Source organism: Dreissena polymorpha, chromosome 1 (genome assembly GCF_020536995.1).
Source record: "Dreissena polymorpha isolate Duluth1 chromosome 1, UMN_Dpol_1.0, whole genome shotgun sequence".
Taxonomy (NCBI): domain Eukaryota; kingdom Metazoa; phylum Mollusca; class Bivalvia; order Myida; family Dreissenidae; genus Dreissena; species Dreissena polymorpha.
The window spans coordinates 147304089-147329054 of NC_068355.1; the positions used below are offsets into that span (position 1 = coordinate 147304089).

At 33.8% G+C, this 24966-nt stretch overlaps 1 protein-coding gene and 1 long non-coding RNA gene across 16 annotated transcripts in view; both read right to left on the bottom strand.

The window, feature by feature from the left end:
- LOC127854865 (neurofilament heavy polypeptide-like) overlaps positions 1–8071 on the bottom strand; it is an 85479-nt gene extending 77408 nt beyond the window's left edge. For 12 of the 14 annotated variants that reach the window (XR_008037229.1, XR_008037194.1, XR_008037219.1 and 9 more), the window contains exon 1: positions 7992–8071. The gene's annotated coding sequence lies outside the window, so the exon portion shown is untranslated. The remainder of the gene's footprint in view (positions 1–7991) is intronic. The other 2 variants (XM_052389966.1, XM_052389996.1) reach the window with 2 other exon arrangements.
- Positions 8072–12263: 4192 nt separating this feature from the next.
- On the bottom strand, positions 12264–23771 carry LOC127855003 (uncharacterized). 2 transcript variants are annotated; one of them, XR_008037283.1, is made up of 5 exons: positions 23545–23771; positions 19901–20055; positions 16721–16852; positions 16266–16391; positions 12264–15012 (listed from the first exon to the last, which is right to left on the bottom strand). It is a non-coding gene; the product is annotated as an uncharacterized LOC127855003 (long non-coding RNA). The 2 variants fall into 2 exon arrangements; XR_008037282.1 differs by having other exon boundaries at positions 19919–20055; positions 23545–23761.
- Positions 23772–24966: the final 1195 nt, after the last annotated feature.

Here is a 24966-nt window from a genome sequence, read left to right on the forward strand (position 1 = left end):
AGCCACGTTTTTCAACAGACCAGAACCATTTTAATACACATCCATACATCTTTTAAACAAATATACTAAAAAGTTTCATGAAGATTCATAAGTCCTTATAAGGAAAACTGCCCTGTCCACTGGTGGCCATGTTTTTCAAGCAACTGGAACCATTTTCAAATTTGTCCAAGATATCATTGGGACAAATCTTCTGACAAAGTTTCATGATGATCGTACAATAAATATGGCTTCTAGAGTGTTAACTGGGTTTTACTATAGCTTTATAAGGAAAAATGCCACGCCCCCTTGGGGGCCATGTTTTTCCACCAACCAGAACCATTTTCGAACTCATCCAAGATATCATTGTGACAAATCTTCTGACAAAGTTTCATGATGATCGCACAATAAATGTGGCCTCTAGAGTGTTAATAAGGTTTTACTTACGCAATATATAGCCATATTTGGAAAAATGCCTCGCCCCCTGGTGGCCATGTTTTTTAAGCAACCAAAACCATTTTAAAACTCATCAAAGATATCATTGGGACAAATCTTCTGACCAAGTTTCATGAAGATCGGAAAATAAATGTGGCCTCTAGAGTGTTAACAAGGTTTTACTATAGCCATTAGGGAAAAATGCCCCGCCCCCTGGCGGCCATGTTTTTCAAGCAACTTGCATTATTTTTTAACTCATCCACGATATTATTAGGATGAATCTTCTGAGCAAGTTTCATGAAGATCGGACAATAAATGTGGCTTCTAGAGTGTTAACAAGATTTAACTATAGCCATATATAGCTTTATAAGGAAAAATGCCCCGCCCCTTGGCAGCCATGTTTTTCAAGCAAACATAACCATTTTCGAACTCATCCAAGATATCATTGAGACCAATCTTCTGATCATATTTCATGAAGATTGAACAATAAATGTGGCCTCTAGAGTGTTAATCAGGTTTTTACTATAGCCATATAAGGAAAAATGCCCCTCCCCTTGGCAGCCATGTTTTTCAAGCAAATGTAACCATTTTCGAACTCATCCAAGATATCATTGAGACCAATCTTCTGACCAAATTTCATGAAGATTGGACAATGAATGTGGCCACTAGAGTGTTAAAAAGGTTTTAACAAGGGAGTTACAATGTAACTACCGGTATTTGAAAGTATGTACAGGTTATTTTTCTTTAACATTAGACTGTTCACATGTTTTCACTATATACATATAGAGAAAACTGCCCCGCCCCCTGGTGGCCATGTTTTTTCACCGATGTGGACCATTTTCGAACTCGTTCGAGATATCAATGAAACCAATGATTTGACCAAGTTTCATGATGATTGGGCAAAAATTGTGACTTCTAGAGTGTTCACAAGGTTTCTCTATAGCCATATAAGGAATATTGCCCCGCCCCCTGGCGTCCATGTTTTTCAACGGACCAGAACCATTTTAAACTCAACCAACATATCATTTAGACAAACATTTTGACAAAGTTACATGAAGATTGTGTCAAATGTGACTTCTACAGTGTTCACAAGGTTTTTCTTTTTTTTTGACCCAGTGACCTAATTTTTGACCCAGCATGACCCAGTTTCGAACTAAGTCGAGGTATCAATCGGACAAATGTTCTGACCAAGTTCAGATAATAAATGTGGCCTCTAGAGTGTTCACAAGGCAAAATGTTGACGACGGACGACGGACAAAAGGATTATACGGATTTTCACTGAAGTTAAAAACCGTGTTGTTCCTCGTTTTAAGACGCGAACACATATCAATGGTGACGATAACATCCGAGGAAAAGGAGGCAAATGCATTCTTTAATGACTGGCACGAGGCGTATTGGTAGCCCACTCATAACAACCTGTCGAGGAACGGGTTGCAGAATTGTCCTTATTTTCCCAGACGTACCCTATAATGGAATGCCCCTAGAGGGGAATATTGTATGCATTTTTGTATTCATTCATCATCTCAATCATACCTCTTAAGTCTGCATGGGCTTATCATGGGGTGAGCACAATTCTGTCCCCATGGGGTAGATTTTGTTAAATGTTTGGCAGGACTTTGTTGTAAAAAATTCAGTTTACGTAAAAGGTATTCTCCCATATTACACTTTGCAGACTTCATTGGTAACTGTTTATTATAACTTTGAGCAAATAGATCAAATTCATACATTAATATACGCAATTTTTTCGTAAAGTACTGTTAATTAAACAGTGTAAAATTACTTGTTGTGTTAATTAAAAATCTTACCAAGTGATTAAATACTGTTCCACACATAGCAGCAGCACATCAACATGCATATTGACTTGGAAACAGTTTTGGAATAAGGTGCCTAAGCCCTGTGTCAGGGCTACTACAACAATGGCTGAAACAATAACCAATGGAACCACAGCTTGATAACACAGAGAATCTCTTTATTTGTATGTATTGATTCCAATAATAACCTGTCAAATATGGCCCAACAAAGAGTACCAAACATTTATTGCAAATTAAAACAGACATATATATAATACAGAAGAAAGTAATCATACATTGAATTCTAATTGCTGGTTAACAAAGAAGGATTTTTATTCTTGATAGTGTTTGAATCTGAAATGCATATGAAAAAATACACATCAAATTCTAAGTTAAACTTGTTCATAGATGTTAAGAGTAGGGCTGTAACCATACATTCGAATATTCGAATGATTCGAATACAGCTGTGGACGAATCGTATTCGTTATTCGCCAGCTCCCGAACCGAATATTAGACAAAAACAAACAATGTGGTTTCAAGTTTGAAAGCTAAATCATATTATCTTACCTTACAAGTGAAGGTTCATACAATAAACCCCTATATTTAAATTTTCTTCTCCTTATTCCGGCGTAGTTCATCATGTTAACCCCACAGACTATGTTACACAGTGAGATTATCAACAAAAATGGCCGGCACCGATTGAATATTTAGGACATTGAATTGAAAAATCTTTCGATGGTTCTTTAATGTTTATTTAGGTAAATACGAGTGATTTGATGCTCAATCATACACACACAGGATTAGCAGATGGAATTTATTTTTTGTTTACCTTTACGACAATGATTGTGCAACTTATCAACAAACATGGAGCCTAGCAAAGGGAATGTTATTGATATCGTTGACCCGCATGTGCATGGTTACTGTCACTCATGTGTCAACTGTTGATTCTTAATTGTTCTACTCAAGGATTTTATTGGTACTAGTCATGTTTTCTCAAAAGTTTCAAAACTGTGTTCAAAGTTTAAGCAGTTCTAGTCAGTGTTTTCTTCTTTATATTGTTATTTCAAAGTGTTATATTTCATATTTTAGCATGCAATTATACTCAATTAATCAAATTGACAAATACTCATAGTTTCATACTATATAATGTCATGTAAAGTTGTCAGTATTACTTTTGTTCATTGAAATTTATATTCGCGAATAAATATTCGTATTCGCCACCCTGTATTCATGATACGTATCGTATTCGTCACCTAGTGTATTCGTTACAGCCCTTGTTAAGAGACTGTTACAGTAAGAGGTCCATTAATTTCGACATTGCATGGTCCAAAACTTTGCTCACATGCTCGCAAAATGCGAGCAAGATTTATGGATAGCGAGCTGAAAAATATAAAGGTTGCAATTTTCAGGGAGTAGAAATTTCAGATTTTTCAAACCCGTTTCCCCATAAATCCTTTAAGTATTGAGAAAAAACTCCTTTCAATAACCATGACTCCCATTTTCAATATCAAAATCTTGCTTAAATTAAACGATTAGTGTTAAAAAATTGCATAAACACATTTGGCCGCCATTGTTGTTGTTGTTGTAAGATTCAAGGGAGGGTACTCTGGTATGAGCTATGGTTTGCCAGGCGCTTGCGGCTAATAAGCGTCTCGGTGATCGCAGCTTTCTAAAAATCTTTCCATATGCACCATCAAAAACGTTTATCAATCATGGACAAATTTCTGAAGATGCCAGCGTTCTCGCAGCGTCCGAGGACGCTGAGACAGCAAAGAAACTTAAAGCTTACAAAAACTATGGAGAAAGCCATGCAAACAGGAGCTCTCAAAACAGTTTAAAAATGGATGATGAATATTGAATGTGTGTCCATGCCTATAGTTACCTTAAATCCGCGAATATAATACGCACTTTTTTACCTGCCAAATTTTTCTTTAAGTAGGGGGTGCGTATTATATACGAGTTTAGAGCAGAACAAAAATTTTCCTGTGAACATTTTCAACTTAATCGTTGTTATTCGCTGGATGGTAGCCATTTTGAACTGCACCATTACAACAAAGGGGGACAACAGGGCTTGGGCTGTCGTTCGCCATTAGAGCCATTTGCGAACATATTGAGAATTTGGCTCAATCTTATTTGCTAAAATGCGAAAATTTAATAAAATTTCGTTGAAAACATCCGCCATTTATATCGTACTGGTTTTCTATATTTGTCTCTTGTTTTTGTGAAAGTGTTCGCAATTCAAACAGTTAAAGAAACCCGGTCTGTACTCGATTATGAGACATCGCTTGACCTTATTGTTATTGAAGTGCACATGGTAGCTGGCCAATCAACATTGAGCTCGCTTACACATGAAATGACGTTGTCAAATGAAACATGAGAACGGGTGGAGCTATCGGATAATATTGGGTCATTCATGAGCAGACACTATATACTTTGAATACACAGTTAATATCGTTGTCTGCCTACAAAATAGCGACCGGACGCTGAGTCGTATAAAGCGAAAAAAACAATGTGACAATATCCGTAAATTAATATTTCTAAGCTGACCACTTTTTATCTTTCTACTGAATTTTAACCATATCTGAAGTAAAGAGTGGTAATTAAATAATTAGTTCTATGACGCTAATATAACACCTTTCTGCCGTTTGCCAAATTAAATTGAAAGATGATAATTAATTACCGGTAATTTGTTTTTTACTCCCAAACTATCCTTACTGACAGCGGCGTATTTTAATTAAAGGGATACGAGAAAAACACGAGCGGTTTAATTGTATTTAAAGTTTAATTAAAGTATCGAGTTTGTAACACTTTGGAAAAGTAATTCATCTGTACTACTTAAAAACAGAAGAAAACACTTTGTGTACTTATTATTTTATTAATACTATAATTATTTTCATCCTGAATATTGTCAAATGGAATGAATGTTAAAAAACCAGCTTCTCTGTTTCTTTCTTTTGCAATTATGACTGCTTGACCCGGGTGTCAGCAGGTGGCCCGTGTGTTATCGGTAACAATCAAGGGTAACATAAACAATGGACAGAGATATTTATTATGCAACGGTCATGACATCAGCACGATAACACATCGCGATCAATATACCGGGGTATTACTGTAAAACAGATGGTTGATAACGCCGAATTGATTTGCTATTTTCACAACACAAAAATATATTGACACATTTTTTCGGAAATGGACGATTTTTGACACTGATTTTTTATTGCATATTTTACTCGGATTTTCAATTTTTACCGAAAAATTTTGGGGGTGCGTATAATACACGAGGGCGTATTATATTCGCGTATTTACGGTATTGTTATAATTGTTTTGTTCCAATGATTATGCTTTTTTAAGTAGCCAACATTATAATGCACAATTTTAAGCAATATGGTACAAGAAATGTATTGTTTAAAATAAAAAATATAAAAAATTCCAAATTGCAAATAAGTTTTTCATATTGCAAGTGAACAAAAAATCAACTGCCTTAATAGGTTGAATTGGGTCCCCGCATTGAAAGTCCATATAAATGGACTTTCAGAGCCTTTGATACTTTTTGCTGTGACGGCTCTGTGTGTCCATATGCAAACCTTCATAAACACAACTGCAGTTCTCAAGAGCTGTTCAGTGCGTATCCCTAAACTGACGTTGTGTGTTAAAATTTTTAGAAAGCAATGTATAAACTTCAAAAACATGTTTAATTTAACTAAATGGAATACTACAGGCATCATTCTTTGCAAGAACCCTAAAAACACAATGATGTTTTAACACACTATTCTTTGTGACATTTTTACCTTGAAATTTAATAATATGTTAGGCTTGTGTGAACAGCCCTCAAAGACTTTTGCGATGTTTTATACCAAGGTTTTGCAAATCAATTGAAAAAAAAATGATGGAGTAATGAGATTCTGACATTGGCTGTTGTATGCTGATCAGCATATCATGTCACGTACCTTGTTTATATTTAAAAAAAAAAAATTCAACTAACTTTTTAGTTTTGTTGTGTTATTGTGTATCACAAATTGACAAATTTTAGGGACTTTGGAGGGGGTTAGCAGCTGTGGAGAGTGGGTAGCAGCTAATGCCATGCGCCTCTGAGATGAAAAATGACCAGACATTCCCAAAAGTGTCGGACCTTCGGACCTGACCGATGTTTTTAAGCAAGGTCTGATCGAAAATGCTATGTTGCCAGTCTGAATGTCCGATAAATAATAAAAGAGCAAAAATGTATTTATTTCACAGAATTAAAATCTGAAAATAAGACAGCTTAAAAAAATATGAGGAGTAAACATTACATCATATTTTTGTAAACATTCATAAAATGTTCCTGCGCATGCTCAGCTAAAACTTCAGAGTAAATATGACAATAGATTTTCCAATTAAACGAATACACGTTATAATTTAGGCATAAACAGTTACTTAGCCAATCTAATTCACGCATACAGGTGCATTTACGTTGATTGATATAGCCTTGTGGCCAGTTTATTGAATTTAGTAGTAAAATTCTGAGTTGTCACATAATTTTGCGACCAGGCAATTGTCAATCAATCTTTTGTAATACCGAGAATTGCTTTGCGCTTTTTAATCTGAGTCTGTTTAATTATGTTATCAATATCCAGCATGTGTTCTGTTGTTTAAGGTACTTCATTGATTCCTTAAAATTATGAATGTGATTTTTTTTTTTTTTTATAATTTACTTTTAATATCAGCAATGCTTTTTTCTTAATGTGGGGGAAACTTCTGGCCTTCAATTTTAGTGGGAATATATACACAAAAAGAAGAAAGCGGGGATTTTTTCCAAGGTTAACTTAAAATTTTTGGAAATTTGCATGATTTTAAAGAAATTAAGTTGGGGGAAGAGGTGTCTCTCTTGAGGAAAGTGGCCTATATAATGCCCCAGCTAAAGAAGTGTGTTGTGATTTGTTAGTGTTCAGTGTTGTGTCGCTTATTATCCATTTATGATTACATTTTTCCAATTATCAATGTCAATAAATTTGTGTCAGTGACGTGATGTTTTGGTCCTATGAATCCCAGTTCGGTCCTGCAAGTTTTTTAAGTCCACAAGGCCGAATGTTCTGTGGTGTAAAAATGTCTCTTTTCCTGTATATTCGGCCACTTAAGAGTGAAATTGACTTTTTCTACTGAATGCAAAGATTTTCAGCACAAGTGATACATTTAATTAAACATTTTATATCTTCCCTACAAAAGTATGGCAACATAATTTACAACACAGGTATTTCCTTAGTAACAGGCCAATTCTAGGTGGGCACCCTAGCAACCCTGATTTGTTGGTATCTTTCCTATCAATCTGTTCAGTCATCATTTTAATAGGAAAACATAATAAAACTTTTAAAGTAATTTTGATATAAATCACTCAGTAAATATTCTTTTAGACTAATACACACAAAAATACTGTTTAAACGTGAATATTTACAGAATTATTGGTATTTACACAGCATGTGTAGCCGATTTTACTTATTTTTTACCTAAATTTATTTTTTCCCTAAAAATACAAAATTCACATGTTTTAACCAATATACAACATCTATGTTATAGATTTTGTAAATAAGTATATCTAACTTAAGTTTTATCAGAAATATGTCATAATTACCAAAATAAGGGGGATGGATGAACATAGGAATGGATGAAACAATAGGAAAAAAGGATACTTTTGGGAATGTCTGTGGGACTTGATTCAATATTCTTGGAAAAATGCGAAATTTACATGAACCCTTTGTACGTTCTTTTAATCATGACACACAAAAACATAATACTTAAAAATAGAACATTTTCTACCTTGACAGGACAACTTTTCTTTGACGGTCGTGTCAGTTTTGGAAGGAAAACTATTTGGCAAAAAAATATGGTAATACAACGCCTTTGCAGCAACATTTACGACAATGATTTTTTCCTTCTATTTTCATTGGATTTTAAAAGTATTAAATAAAATTTGTTACTTTGATAATGATAAGTAGTTATAACTCTATTTATAGTGAAAATATTGTGAATAAACATATTAAATTTGGAATACAGATTTATAGTGCTGATTGTGCACTACGTGAGCGAGGTGTTTATTTTGCGGATCGGCTAGTATGAATTACGAGTGTTAAAAAGCCCTATTTGTCTGCGTGAACAAATTTGATGCTTTAGATGCACACTTGCACATCATGTGGAGTTCTGCAAACATCATTAGATACAGACAGGCACACTATTAGGAGTTCAGAATACAGATTTATAGTGAAGATCCTGTATCTTCTATTTACCTGCGTCTCTTCGCAAGTTTTTATACGGGTGTTATAGCGTTGGTGAAGTAATGGGCGCCTATAAGGGGACCAGACAACTCGCCCCAAAGCCAACTCGCCCCAGGACAAGTCGCCCCGAAAATCTGGACAAGTCGCCCCAAATATGTTGGACAACTCGCCCCAATCGAAAGACAACTCGCCCCAATTTTGTTTCTTATATATAGTATTATAGAAATTTTGTTCATATCGTACTCTATGTTGGCCTCTTCTTATTGAAAATGCGTGTATACTGCCAGTGTCATGCGAATATGGATCTTATTTCTTTATATCCACCTTCACACTTTATTATCGCCTCTAATTAAACTATCTCTATTTAAAGAACATATTACTGCGAACTTAATAGTACCCCATTATAATACCATTCTAGCTACCGCTACCGTAGATCATATTTCAGCAAATAAGATTACTTCGGAATTATAAAATTTCGTATGCTGTGATTAGAAGATATAGAAATTTATTAACTGTACTGTGATATCCACATAAAATAATGACTTTACCTGTATTGCTAGGAATTTTACGCGTTTATAAATGCACAGAATACCTAGTGTATAACATTATTTATGGAGCGGACAGATGCATTAATCTGCGCTGGACCGCGCGTTGGGTATTTACTGTTTAGTAACATCTTAATACCATCATTTTTAAACTGATAACGGAACAATAAAAAAAATCGTTAAGACAGACAGACACACAATTTGATTGTCGAATACAATCAGTACATAGCCATATAAACATTATACATATTTCAATTAAAAAGCATGTCAAGGAAATGTGATTCATAGAATTTAGTTTACTTACGGAGAATGTTCTTAACATATTCGATGCGAGTTTAATATATGAGATCTAACTTTTAATAAACAATTATATATTAAGTTAATTATTATTACTACTGATAAATAACATTTAAGCTTTCCTATAAAAGGAACATTTAACATTTAAGGATTCTTATTTAAAGATACTGTGTACGTGCTTGAATTAAATCTGACCCTTCTTTGTGAAGAGGCTTCCCTTCTCCCAACACAGGTGAAGATGGTATCAGAAGGAAAGCTATCCAGGCGACAACGAAGGAAGAACACGTCTCTCCAGGGAAAAATCTTCAACCTGTGGGAAGCGTACGAGAGCGGAGAATTGTCAGTCAACGGCCTACTGAGGAAATGCAGTGGCATTTATGGACCAAATGCATGAACGTTGCTCATTTGATGTCTTTCTGATTGTTGGAAATGTTTCAACCCTTGTTTTTGAAAAGCTTGTTTGTGTGTGAAAGTTACTGTGTGTTTGTAATGTTTTACCATTATTATATTTTTTAAATGTTTGATAATATTCATCATTTACGGACCAAATGCCTGCCTGAAAGTTGCTAGATTGAATTGAAATAAATTATTGCTCATTTGTTTTTTGTCTTCTTCTGATTGTTAGAAATGTTTCAACCATTGTGTTTAAAAGCTTGTTTCTGTGTGAAAGTTTGTGTTTAATTATTACGGATGTTTGAAATGTTTGATAATATTCATCATGGCTCATTACAACCTGTGTTTGTAATGTTTTAAAAGTATTAAAGATGTTGGAAATGTTTGATAATATTTTGTGAAAGTTTGTGTTAATTATTACGGATGTTTGAAATGTTTGATATTATTCATCAAGGCTCATTACAAACTGTGTTTTAAAATTATTTTTTAAAATGAGTTAATAAATGGAAATGTTTGATAATATTTTGAATTGTCTTTTCATTCATAAATCTGTGTTATTTATTTCATTTAATATGTTAAAATTGATGCTTTGTATGTTTTCAATAAAAACAAATGTTAGTATCGTGAGTCTGTAATTGTTATAAATTATGAATAAAATTATGAATATAACACATTTCTATTTTTATTTTTTTCCCCATGTATTATTCGTTTTGTGTATTCAGCATTCCTTTTAAAGTCAAAAATGTTATTTAATACATTTTTTTCACAAAGAGTATTATATATATGACAAAATATTTCGTTGCACGCTGTCATTTAATTTGGGGCGAGTTGTCTTTTATTTGGGGCGAGTTGTCTTTCGATTGGGGCGAGTTGTCCAATATATTTGGGGCGACTTGTCCATATTTTCGGGGCGACTTGTCCTGGGGCGAGTTGGCTTTGGGGCGAGTTGTCTGGTAACCGCCTATAAATCTTTATCCAGATAACGTTCGCATCGTGCTTATAATGTACGTTAAAATCGGGTTTATAAATTATTGGTCCCTAATGATCTGTGCTCAGTTTACATGACATGCGCTTATATACGTCCATTATCCCATAGTTGAACCCTTTAAATATATGCGTCCATAAAATTGAGTGAGATTGGGATATGCATGGGATAACTCATTGATAGATATCTATGGACTATCTGCGCGAATTCGAGTGTAAAAGCGTTTGGGAACTAATGAGCGCCGATTATTCTGCGTCCAGACAACGTTTTTTATATCCTGTGTAAACGGTTATATTCGTGTTTAAAAATGATGGTTTAACGGTAATCTGGGCCCAGTAACATTAACATACTGTCGTACGTGCATTATAGAGCATTTAGAGCCCTATCAACCCGAGTCGAGAGTCAACACATTAAGCATAGGCGGCTCCAATGGAGGGGAGCGGACGCGGTGTAAACTCATTTTTATCTTCTTCTTCGAACTCAAAATTGCCCACTAATCACAGACAATCGCTAAAATGTTTTAACTTTATACTCTGTGTCGCCCGGCGTATAAACTATGCATATTTTTGGCATTATAAGAAGGTACTCTGATGAAAGTAAATAAGGCGTGACATGTCCGGAAAGTGGTTGACAAAGCCTTCAAAATCACTTTAATCGTGGGGCTTCCTGGAGGGGGGGGGGGGGCTCCTGTTGAGTGTGCTTTAATGCTATTAATTGCATCAAATAACTAAGTTAATTAGATTGATGTACGTGCATGAAATCTCCGCGTGTTTTATTTTTTATATTTTTTTTACCATTGTATAATTAATACACCCACCCCCTCCAAAAAAGCATCCAGACAACGTCCACTTCGTGCTTATACGGTACAATTCGGGTGAAACCAGGGATGGATGCCTATTTATCTGCGCCCAGTTAACGTTCACATGCGAATATATGGTCTTAATTGAATTATAGTGTAATAAAACCCAATAAATCTGCATCGTATGGCCTAATAAAACCCAATCAATCAGCATCGAGTGAATAAATTGAGTTTCTTTATACGGTTTCAATTGCATGAAGAAACTGATCCACTTCTGTTTATCTGTGTCCATAGAATATGCACATGTTATTTTACGGATTTAATAGCGTTGAGGAAGACATGAACCCATATTGGTATGCGTCTTGACAACGATCACATCGTGCTTATACATCGGGTTTTATAAATGAAGGACAACAAAAATCTCATGTGCTTATCCCTTTTCCTCTCACAAATGCACTTTGATGCATTTAAAGTCCTTTAGAAAATTAAATTAAATAAGTCCTTTCTTAACATATTCAAGTTTTAAATGCTTCATTTCCAATCTTTATGTACTGATGAGTAACAAACAGCATAAAACCTTAACAGACTGCGAGTTGCTGTTCTGGGTTTATGCTGGTTGCAAAATCAATTTTCACTTTGCTTCTTATGGGAGAAAGGGTTATACGGTCTATATTACAATTTAGAAGTTATACACTGTAATTACCTTATAATTGATGGATTGTTATTGTCAATGACTTTATGTTCTCTGATAATGTCATATCTTCCGTTTTAAGACAAAAATTGTTACAAACAAAAATGCTTAGAACAAGAACAACATTTATTCAGCAACAAAGCTTATACAAGCTCATAGCTTACATTATATATGGATTATACATTTTATTTATAAGTGATGGTAGAAGATAAAGAATGGACGATATTGTTATGAACTGGTTAACATGGTATGCTTATGAAGGGAATACATGATTTCATATAATATTGCAACTTTTTTAATTAATGACATTAACATGATAAAAAGGAGTACACCTTATTGGTAAATGTGCGTGATGCATATGGATCAATTGTTAGGCTATAAGACTAAATATATCTAATATGTATATCATTACATACATACATACATACATGCATGCATACATAAATATATACAACTTTATATGGTATTTCAATATGAACACACATCTATGAGATTTAACCATCCTTGGCCACATAAGTGCCGTTGAGTGCAGTCCTATGTTTGGTTAAATTTATTTGTTGCGAAAACCCGGATTAGACTTAAAATGTTACAAATAAACAATAATTACAACTTTAAGTATTTTAAGATCATCTTTGAAGAGTGTCGCCATAACTAATACGATAACGACGAATATGGTTAATTTCACAACTATACACAGTTAACATCATACATCTCCTAAAATGCAGATAAAATTGACGTTTTAACAACGCATTATTTACACGAACTTCATCTTTAATATTTACCGATTCAAGGTGAAATGGGAGAAATGGTGAAATGGTTTACACACAATCTATACATTGCTGCCATTCACGTCTGTGGCAAACCATCTCGTTTCAAGAAAATCATACCATAACATCGAATAAACTATGAATATACGCAAATGCTAAAAAATGCATTGATTTTTAATCAAGAAAAAATATAAACTAGCAATAAAAGAACTCAAATATGAACGCTTTTGTTTTGCAGACGAATTACAAAATATAGAAAAGGAGAGCGTATTAATAAAAGAAAGGCACAACATTAAATATATAAGGTTCATCAAACCCGATATTTTTGGTGTATTCTGCAGAATGCGTCTTAAATTAAAGAAGTTAAATCGAACCACTCAACCGTAGATGATATTTATAAAAAAATAAACACTTGTTCGATGTGAAAGAAAGCCAAACATGAAAGTACTACGATCAAAGTGCGAATAAAAGTATAAATACATTTATAAATGTTAGCAAAACATGACATTTCTAAACGTTGGAAAATTAATAAATTAACAAAACAATAATAAAATCCCGGGAAAGCAACAACCTCCGGATGAGATTATCAAATGTTCAATAGTAAGACATTCAAAAGCAAACAATAACCATTGGTTTAATCAATTAATATTCTTGTCTTGGTGCGAAGGGAAAAAGTCATAGTTTAAAGAAATTGACGTAAATGATGCCAACAATTATAAACGCATACCTGTATATGGATATTTTTACGGATTTTGGCATGTGTTGAAGTTTTAAAAATAAAAATGATGAAATAAATAAAATAATGTAAAAAGATAAATGTTTACATCGGAATTAAATAGCTCAATAATTAAACAAGAATAAAATCAAAGATAAAAAAGTTATCCTTAACTAGTCTTAAACAACTGACCATTTGAGAAAAAGACTAGAACTTAAACAACTCGCCCATCTGTGATCGTATAGTAAGTAATATGTTTATGTTATAATTTATATCAGCAATCATCGTACTGTCACAAAATATAATGATAACAACAGAACTCGCCAAATTATTCCTTCGTAATGCTTTAAATTTTTAATGTGTTTAAATCTTCAAAATATGCAAATACTGTAATATTGTAGAGCTTAGTAAATTTTCAGTATTACCGATTCCTCGCAAAAAAAAAACTACAACGAAAATTTTGAAATCTGAAAAAAAAAACAATTTCGTCAATTTACCAAAACGTGAAAAGGTCCATTTAACAAAACAATGGTACAAATCTATTCACAAGAGGCAAATTAATATCAGACATCAGAATTTTAATATGTTCACTATTTACAACAAATGTAAATGATAAAGGAAAATTATGTCGCATGTTTCGTTTACAAAACAATGTATGACCTTAGCATCTTAGGCCGAAAAGTAATATATGAAAATATAATAACACAATTTCTTAAATTTCGCTTAATGAGATGTATAACTCTGTCAAATGTTATGTATCATCCTCTTATCCATATTTATACTCATACCAAGTTTCAATGAAATCCGCCAAAGCACTTCCAAGATATGGCTCCGGACACAAAAAATTATTAAAATATTTTCGCAAACTTAATGATAAATCCGAAATGTTGTTTACATTTCGTGACGTCATTTGACGTTGCAATGTTATTTCAGCAACATAACAAAATGCGATTGGTCAATCAAACGAAAATAAGCCAATGAAAATCCTTAAAAAGTATATTACACATGTGTAAGATAAAAATATTCGTAATGGTTATATTACAAGGGGAAGCAGGGTATGGCATGTGATAAATATATATCTGTATTGAAGTAACTGTTAATTACACACTAAGCACACTCACAAGTTGAACTAAGTTGTGTTGGTCATCATTGCTATCACAACCCTTCTTTGCTGCCTTATTCATGTGATATCTGATCACTTTTTTGTAGGGGCAAATCTCCTTTTAGTTCTTGATGGAGCAGGTGTTACATTCTTCATAACAAATGAGGTCAGATGGCGTTGCATTTCTTCAACATTTGCAACGCCCTCTTCCACCACAAGTTTTTAATTTTTGAGGTAACATCACTGTCGATACGTTGCAACAGCCCAGCGTTCTGTTGAAGATTCAATAAGAAATTTAAATAGCAGCAATTAATATAAACATGCACTTTGCAAACATTATCACCCCAATGTACGATCATCTGCATTTTAATACAGATCTTCAAGCTAATATAAATACATTATTATAAAGAGGTGTCAAATGAAAAGATGTAGATGTCTCAGTGTCTGACAGACAGTGTGACCCCAGAGTGCGTTGTTGTTGATTAGTTAAGATAATCAGTAAAATTTGAATCTTACATTAACAAGAGCTTGTTAACAGACACAACAGCAGCCCCCTAGTGGATATTTGCTGCATTGTATTTATATAACCATAGCAATCAGAAATTTGAACAATATTAAAGAAACTGACATGAAGTGCATATTCCCAATACGGCCATTTATGCCCTCCAAACTTTATCAACTCTGCTTACGTACTTTTTGAGTCAGCACGCTTTTAGTTTCCACTCATTTCTTTAAACTCAGCAACAATAATTTGCGCAGGAGGCAAAAAAAAATGAAGGAAATTGTACATTCAACTTTTTGTCCCTCTTTCAACATACCAAATTTCATCAACCTAGGTAATTTACTAGTTGACATATTGCAATACGCTGATTGCGAAGATGGACATACACACACACAAACGGAATGACAACTGCAAGTTCAATATACCTATGCCTTTCGGCAGGGAATAATAAAGAAATTATAATGGAAACCAGGGCATAATCTTTATGTCCTTCTTCTCCTCATTATTTCGTTATTATTATCTTAATTATTGCAAAACTTTGACTTCTTAAGAAAGTCTTTAAACAGTCATTTTTAATAAAAGTCCATATAAATCATTCGACCACTGGCGTGTGGCTACCTTCGATTCCAGGAGCATGCTTTTAACAATCTTTAGTTTTATTATTTGATGTCAAATAACAACTATCAAAACTCAAGCATTTAGAGAAAATTAATTGTAAGTTATTTTATTATACACATCATCTTTTAAGGAAAGATCTAGGATAATGTAAAGGTACAGAGTGCTGCCAAACAAATCAGGTTTAAAGCTGGAGCAGTCTGATGACATTTTTAAATATTCTGCGTAATCCTATTCATCTTTCAAAAAGTCAAATTCACAAGATTTTTACATTTTTTTAAATTATTACGTGCCAGGAAAACAAGAAATCCCCATGATGGGGCAACTGTTGACAATTTTGATCACATGTTACAGCAAATAAATCAACAGAAATTTAACTTTACAGAGTGTTACTTTACATATCAGTACCTCTCCACTTGTATGGTACTTGTGTTCGATGTTAGGAAACACCACCATTATCTTCTTGATGCCTTTACTCAGATCACTCCTCACATTAGAAGCAGCCATTTTTTTGTCCAGCTCGCTTGATGAACCCTTGTATTAAATGACATAATGTTGACAACCTAAACAGTGCTTAAAACCAACAATAGAAAAAAATGATTGGATGAAGATGTTTAATTTAATTGTCATCATATTTTGCTTATCACACTTTTACAGAGGTAAAAACAATAAAAATGAGGCAAACACAATACAAATGTACATTTTGTAGGAATCAGAAAAAATTGATGATATAACCAGTGGATTTTGAGCATTGGTGCAATAGTAAGGTTTCTTAAGTGTTATGATTGCAATAAAACAATGTAATGTACAGTAATTGTCCTGCTTGTGGGTAAATTAAATAAAAGAAAAACAACACATCCAACCTTTTCAGGGGTGAATATCAACACTTCCTTCAGAATGATAGAAGCAGGACAGTCCAATTTTTTGGAGAGCTGCACTGCATGCCTTGTTTTCTATTTAGCATATGAATGTTGCTCACTGCTAACTGTCTTTGTCTGAAAAGTATGTTAATATCTTTACAACTTTATGTACATGAAAATGCATATTTTATCTGATATCACACAGTGTTGAGTTTTGACAACTATTTGGACCAAATTTGTTTAAGAACAGATACTGTAAGTCTAATTTCATCATAATATTAGTCAGTATAAAACAAAAGGGTAAACATTTTACTCTTCATGGAATGATCTGATCAATGTTAGCATTTTACCAAGTCCAAAGAAATAAATCTTATATTTTTATCTGAGCATTCATCAAGACAATAAGAACAAAAATTTTTGTTTTGCACTGAAATCAACACCATTTTAAGAACATTTTTAAAATCCTGTGTCCATCATTACATGAACATTGTTTATTTTTGCATTAAATGGCTTACAGGATGCGCTACATTGATGTTTCAAAGTTTATATATAAAAGATTTTTGTTCATTTAGCTGATTCATCTGGATCCTATTTTTTAACAAAATTGTTATTAAATACAATGCTTTCCAATTCAGTAAAGACTGATTTATATGAGACATTGCTATTGTATTGTTTATGAAAATAAAGATTCTGCATACTAACAAGGTGCTCAGGTAAGCTAACAAGAGCACCGCATTAAAGGTGCCACGCTCGGCTGCGGGTGCAGTTTTGAATACATGAAAGCTTGTCAGATTTTTTTGTGTTTTTTTTTAAGAGGTCACAGTGACCTTGACCTTTGACCTAGTAACTCAACAAGAGGGCCATGATGGCCCTGAATTGCTCACCTTACTCATTAAGATCAGATGAAAACTATGACCTCTATTGTCTACACAATGTTTTTCTATGATTTGACCTAGTGACCTAGTTCCTGACTCTAGATGACCCAAATACAATCCCAATCCAGATTTCATCAAGATAAACATTCTGACCACAGTTCATAAATATTGGATGAAAACTGTGACCTCTATTGTCAACACAAGGTTTTTCTATTTATTTGACCTAGATTTTTACCCCAGATGACCCAAATACAATCCCACCCAGATTTCATCAAGAATTCTGACCAAATTTCATAAAGGTTGGATGAAAACTGTGATCTCTAATGTCTACACAAGGTTTTTCTATTATTTGACCTAGTGACCTGGTTTTTGACCCCAGATGACCCAAATAAAATCCCAACCCAGATTTCATCAAGATAAACATTCTGACCAAATTTCATAAAGATTGGATGAAAACTGTGACCTCTATTGTCTACAGAAGGTTGTTCTATTATTTGACCTAGTGACCTTGTTTTTGACCCCAGATGACCCAAATACAATCCCAAACCGGATTTCATAAAGATAAACATTTTGACCAAATTTCATCAAGATTGGATGCAAACTGTGACCTCTACTGTCTACACAAACAAATTGTTGACGGACGGACTCACGCACACACGCAGGCACGCACAACGGACATCACACGATCACATAAGCTCACCGTGTCACTTCATGACAGGTGACCTAAAAATATGTGTCGGAGATAAACATGAACAGTTGTGGTTAAAATCCCATAGAAACAAAAGCTGTTTGTAAAACATGCATACCCCCCTATATGGGCTATAAGTTGTAGTAGCAGCCATTGTGTGAATACGTTTTTTGTCACTGTGAATGGTGGTGGTGGTGGTGTAGTAGTAGTAGTAGTAGTAGTAGTAGTAGTAGTAGTAGTAGTAATAGTAGTTGTAGTAGTAGTAGTAGTAGTAGTAGTAGTAGTAGTAGTAGTAGTAGTAGTAGTAGTAGTAGAAGTATTAGTAGTAGAAGTAGTAGTAGTAGTAGTAGTAGTAGTAGTAGTAGTAGTAGAAGTAGTAGTAGTAGTAGTAGTAGTAGTTGTAGTAGTAGTAGAAGTAGTAGTAGTAGTAGTGGTAAAAGTAGTAGTAGTAGTGGCAGTAGTAGTAGAAGTGGTGGTGGTGATGGTAGTAGTACTAGTAGTAGTAGAACTAGTAGTAGTAGTAGAAGTAGTAGTAGTAGTAGTAGTAGTAGTAGAAGTAGTAGCAGTAGCAGAAGCAGTAGCAGCATTACAAGACCAATACTTAAGAATGATCAAATGGGAAAAGGTAACCTAGCACTGGCAGTAAATATGGGGCTCATTTACAGGTCAGATTTGGAATCTCTGCTGTAAAATGAGATTTTGAATGAATTAAAGGGAGGCAAATCTGTAATAAAAAGAACATGCATAAACTGTAGTTGTTTCCCTTGTTTGAACCATGCTAAATCCTTACAAGTTTGGAAAGAATTGGATGAAAAATTTGGACTTTATTGCATAAACACCATTTTCTCAATTCAAGGGGAGGTAATTCTGTACTTCATGAACCAATGATGCTCATTTTTTGTAGGGTTCGTGTCCTCATTGATATAAAGACACTGTGCAAATTTGGAAAGGATCAGACAAAAAATGTGGAAGATTTTTGAAAGTTTTCACAAAATAGGCAAAAACGAATAAACATGCAAAGTTCAACGAGCTCCTGCGGCCATGTTTTTTGACAAATCAAATTTCTTTGAACAACTTTTTCAGGGGAGCCTTCAAAGGTCATCCCTGTGAAATTTTTTGAAAATCTGATGAGCGGTTTCTGACAAGAAGATTTTTTAAGGTTTTTACCATATATGGTCATGGCAGCCATCTTGGTTATGTGATCAAAATTTTTTTAACAATTCTTTTGTCCCATGACCTAGGGATGCTCCACATGAAATTTAGTTGAAATTGGCTCAATGGTTTAGTAGAAGAAGATGTTTACAAATTGTTTACAGACAGACAGACGGACGGACGCTGGACGGTGAGTGATCACAATAGCTCACCCCGAGCTATCGCTCAGGTGAGCTAAAAATGCGTGTGACATGTAGAACTCATCAAGGTGCAGCTACATATGAAGTTTCAAAGTTGTAGGTTGAAGCACTTTGATTTTAGAGCCAATGACAAAATGTTAAGGTTTTAGCATGACGCGGACGGCCAATGACGACGACGGACACGACAAACTGGCTATGACAATACCTCGGGTTTTCTTCGAAAACAGCCGAGCTAAAAATCAATGACAAGCATGGAGGGGAAGGTAACCATTTTTCTGTCCAATACCTTCTCCTTTTCCAGTTTTCTCTTCTTATTCTTGTCTGTACCATGGTGGCATTTCAGACCCTGATGTCCAAGGCTCACATACATATAAGGGTTCACCCCATGGACCCAACAAACCTTATGGGAGGATGAAGTAAAAACTGAAATTATTAATCAAAACAGATTTTTTTTATTTTCTGCTTATGTATACACTTTATTTAAAAAACACAAAAAATTGAAATTAAACAAAAAAATCCATATCAAGAATTCATTCATTTAATAGGAACAAGAGATGTGTTTGTCAGAAACACAATGACCCCTATTGCGCCGCTTTGATTTTTGTTTTACCTTAGACCTCGAAGGATGACCTTGACCTTTCACCACTCAAAATGTGCAGCTCCACGAGATACACGTGCATGCCAAATATCAAGTTGCTATGTTCAATATTTCAAAAGTTAATATTTCAAAAGTTATCGCAAGGTTACAGTTTTGGGACAGAATGACAGACAGACAGGCCAAAAACAATATACCCCCTATCATTCGAACTGGGGGCATTACAATAAGTGATAAAGGTACATAGAATCACATTGTTCTTAAAAAAAGAGAAAGTACAAATGTTTTCACCTTCATAAGTCTTCATTCTAAAACTTTTTTGATTTTTGAAAGACAATTAATAAGGAATTTTGTGACAGGATATGGGAATGAACAATACTTTATCAATTGGGGAAAAATTCTTTCATTTTTTAAAGTCAAAATATTAATGCAAGTAAAAAGCTATCTGTGAGGCATGCTTTTTTCTACTAATACCCGTTGTGATAAATATTTAGGCCACATAAAAGCTAAATCGATTTGATAACGTCTTTACAAACTTATTGTTTAAAAATAATTAATACCATAGTGTATTGCAAACATTTTATCATTTAAGAAATATATGAGCGTGGCAGAATTTATAGGTTCCAGTGTAAATTTAGTATTAATTTAGTAAATGGTGAATAAAAAATAATAACATAAAAAAAATAAACTTCACAATTTTTTTAATATTTTGCTCTAACATGGCTCATCTTGAAGGACATACGCTTTTTGGTACAAATTCAAGTGATTTACATAGTCATCAAATACTGAGAAAACACTGCTTATAATGCCCCTGTGTTGCCATGGCTGTTAATACATGGCTATCATCACCTGGGTATAAATATCCATGCATCCAGAACAGTATTTACAGATTGCACTGCTGTTACTTAATAATAAATAAATGAAAATAAGTGCATGCAGAACAATGTACGCTGAATTGCTAACAGTTGATACCGTTATTTTCCATTAGAAGTTTACTGTGTTTATTTAAAAAGCACTGGAATGATAATTTCAGGGCTTTGCTTAGACCTCAAATCTCAAGAGTCAAGGACTCTTGGGACCATATTTTCAAGAGTCAATGATTTTTTGCAATTTAAGCAAATTACTGAGATATAATATATAAAAAGCAACAAATAAAAAGATACATGTATGTTAACATTTATTTCTTACATTTTACTGTCACTACAACACTATGCATTTAAACACAATATTTCAATGATTAATAAATACAAAACATGTATTCTAATACAACATTAACTTCATGTATACAGCAGAGTAATATGTCATATGTTCTTCTTTCGCACGTTTGGGGGTGTTAGGAGCACTGTCATTTAGATCTAAAGTACGCTTTGTCGTTGGCGTCTTACACACACTTTCAGAGTTACTACCGATTCCGAATTCGAAAAGGTTTCTCTGCGACATTTTCCGAATGCACTAGCACAATTACACTTTGCACAATTACACTTTATCCAATAACTTTTTTGTTTGACCGTTTCGCGTGGCTATTAAATTAAGAATGAAATGCAAAATGTGAAAAAAAAACATTTCCGCTGGCTATCACAAAAAAAAACAACAACATACGGGTGGTACCTAAACACAATAGCCTATATAAATCGGTAAACTATAAAAGGAAATTATTTCTACTCGCCGATAAAGGTGCCTTCGTATTTAATCCCATCAAAAATTCCGACGCCCTTTAATTATTTCATGTGCCATCTTCACGGAAGACGTGCGACAAACACGCCGTTTTATATGCCTTCTCAAACGGTCAATTATTACGCCTACATGTATTTTGTAATCAATTAGCTCATGCAAAAATTGTCACTTTGTCACAAGGCCAGTTGTATCGGTTCTATAGTTATTTTTAGCAACTTTGATGCAAAGCGTGTAATTTGACGTTGTTGACAGTACATATGCCAGCATAACTTTCGCGCGTCTTTGAACTGAGCAATCATGAAGTGAAACAGTGATGGGTGCATTCAGCTTTGGAAATACATTCTGCCATACTCTGGAAATATCTCAAAATATGCTTTACGTTGTTATGTGGATATGGATGTTATTATTTTATATTGAATATTATTAAAACTGACGCGGATGAGTCCATTCTGTTTTGGTGGGTTTATAGTTCTTCTTAAATGCTCTGAGCTTTTATGAGTACATACGTACAGCTCAGAGGGTCAATAGCTGGGAGTTGGATTATTGCAACTAGGTGGGTTTAATACACGTCTTTTCCGCAAACAGCTGTTAACAAACGCTATGATAAATAATGGAAAATTAATACACGCGTCATCGAACCAGCAGTGTTTTAATTGGTCAATACTACATTTCTTAATTAACCAAACTCCGCCTACTGGGTGGACTTGTGCATCGATGATTGGAAACGGGCGTTAACGATTAGCGTGTACTAAATGAGATACTCCGCCCCAAGCCAATTATCGCTTAGTCTTAACAACTTTTGATCTCGTTGACGCAAGTCGGTATATTCCCCCGGGTCAAATGTGACGCATGACGTAATTTTCTCAAGAGTCAAAAAGGGGTCTTCTGTAATTTTCAAGCGTAAAAACCCGGGAGCTCGGGTCAAAGGAAAGCCCTGATAATTTGTTAAATAATCAGAGCTTGATTCAATGTATTCAAAATGACAATAATGGAAGGTAATTGTATTTCTCTTCAACTTATAATTGATAATATTTGACAACAATTTCATTAATAATATTCACTCTAGTCAAGGTCTACAAAACGGTAGTGTCAATATTGTAAGGAAAACAAAAATGGAAATGCCGAATTTTTTGGTTCTATAACCGATTATTTAACGATTATACTATCAATTTCATGTTTTTAAATTTGTGCTTTTGCATCGTTAAAACAATTAAATAAAAGTATCTTGTCTTCATTGCGATTTCTCGTGTGAAGATTGGCAGACGACATCTTGAAAACTTTGACAAACATGCGGTAGCAGTTTCTTTACAGCAAAATGTTTGTTTTCTAACCATGTTGCCAAATTGTCCTTACAATACTGACTCGACGAAGGTCTACAAAACGGTCGTGTCAATGGTCCCAGTGTCAATATTGTAAGGAAAACAAAAAGGAAAGCTAAATGTGTTTCTTTCAAACCAACTATTTTTTAAAGATTAACATGTCTCTCTTTTCTCTTTTCATTAAAATATGTTTGAGTTTCTTTCAAACGCCAGCTGGTTACAACCACAACAATCAATTAAACTTTGAAGAATAATTAATTTATGCTTCTTTCAACAGAAATCATTACGTTTAGATATATGAACAAAATAATAAAATGAATTTACCTGAATTACCAAAGTTTTTTGTGCTGTAACCAATTATGTAGGTTATTCGTATCAATTTCATTTCTTTTTATGTAAGCTTTTGCATCGTCAAAACAATAAAATAACATTATTTTGTCTTCGTTGCGATTTCTCGCGTGGAGATTTACAGACGCCATCTTGAAAACTACGACCAACTTTCGGTATCAGTCTCTTTACGGCAAATTTTTTGTTTCCTTACATCGTTGCCAAATTGCCCATACGAAACTGACTCGACGTTCTTTGACAGGTAAACGGATTTGATAAATATGTTTGTCGTAAAAATGGGTGCCGGTCAACTCGTACTTTAGTCAACTCGCACGGTAGTCAACTCGCACGTTTTTTGGTCAACTCGCACGGCATTTCTGGTCAACCCGCACTTTTCCAAGTCAACTCGCACGCCTCGAAAAAAATTATAGAAATAGATGAAGGATGTAATATGATCAGTAGTTTATAAGAAGTTTATAAGTAAAAATAATAATAATTATGTCCTTTTTTAATAATCTGAATATAGGGTTGTCACATTTAATGTCTCTTTTACACTTGTGGTCGGTGTTTTTCACGGGTTATATGAATGTTTGTAATAGGTGTATATACAACTAACAATTATTTAAATGGCAAAGCATTTATCAATTAAACTTAATTGGTATGATAATTAATCAGTGATACTAATGTTTGTCACAAAACGGAAAATGTTGTAAAGGGTGTTGTATACCGCGCACGATTCAATTAAAGTTAATTAAGCTTGTAATTAAAATGTTGTTTATTTGTATTGTAGATAAATGTTTGTTTTTGTGATACTGCTATCACTCGATCCAAGTATATGTGTAATTTGCAATTATTAATTCAATTACGTTCAATGGTTCGCGTGTTGATTTATAATAGTGGAAAGTCTATGTAGAGCTCTATTTCCGCGTTCATGTTTTTTGTTTTTTAATTATTTGTTTTCTAATTTCTATTTAATTGTTATAAATAAAAAATAAGCTTATATTTTTTACTTTTAATGAGCTATGAAAGATATTGAAAACAGCTGTCACCTAATCAGTAACAATACCCTATTTCTCACGACTAACATTACAATAAACAGATAATCTGCCCACGGACTCTAGATTACAATATACACTCCGTGATCTGCCTGTCATTCAGAGGTGATGAGGGTTCTGATTATCGAGGAGTAGATAAGGCTATTACTGATAGGCGTTGTCTAGAGATAAGGCTGTAGTATGGAATACTTAAATAAATATTTTATTTTTTCATGCTATACAATTTAATATTTAATTAATTAATGTAGAACCGTAATTCATGTACAAATTTTTAAAATGTTGGTAAATTTTATTAAAGTATTAAATAAATAAACATTTGATTCTTGTTAAATAATATGATTGAGAATTATTGTAAAATTAATCA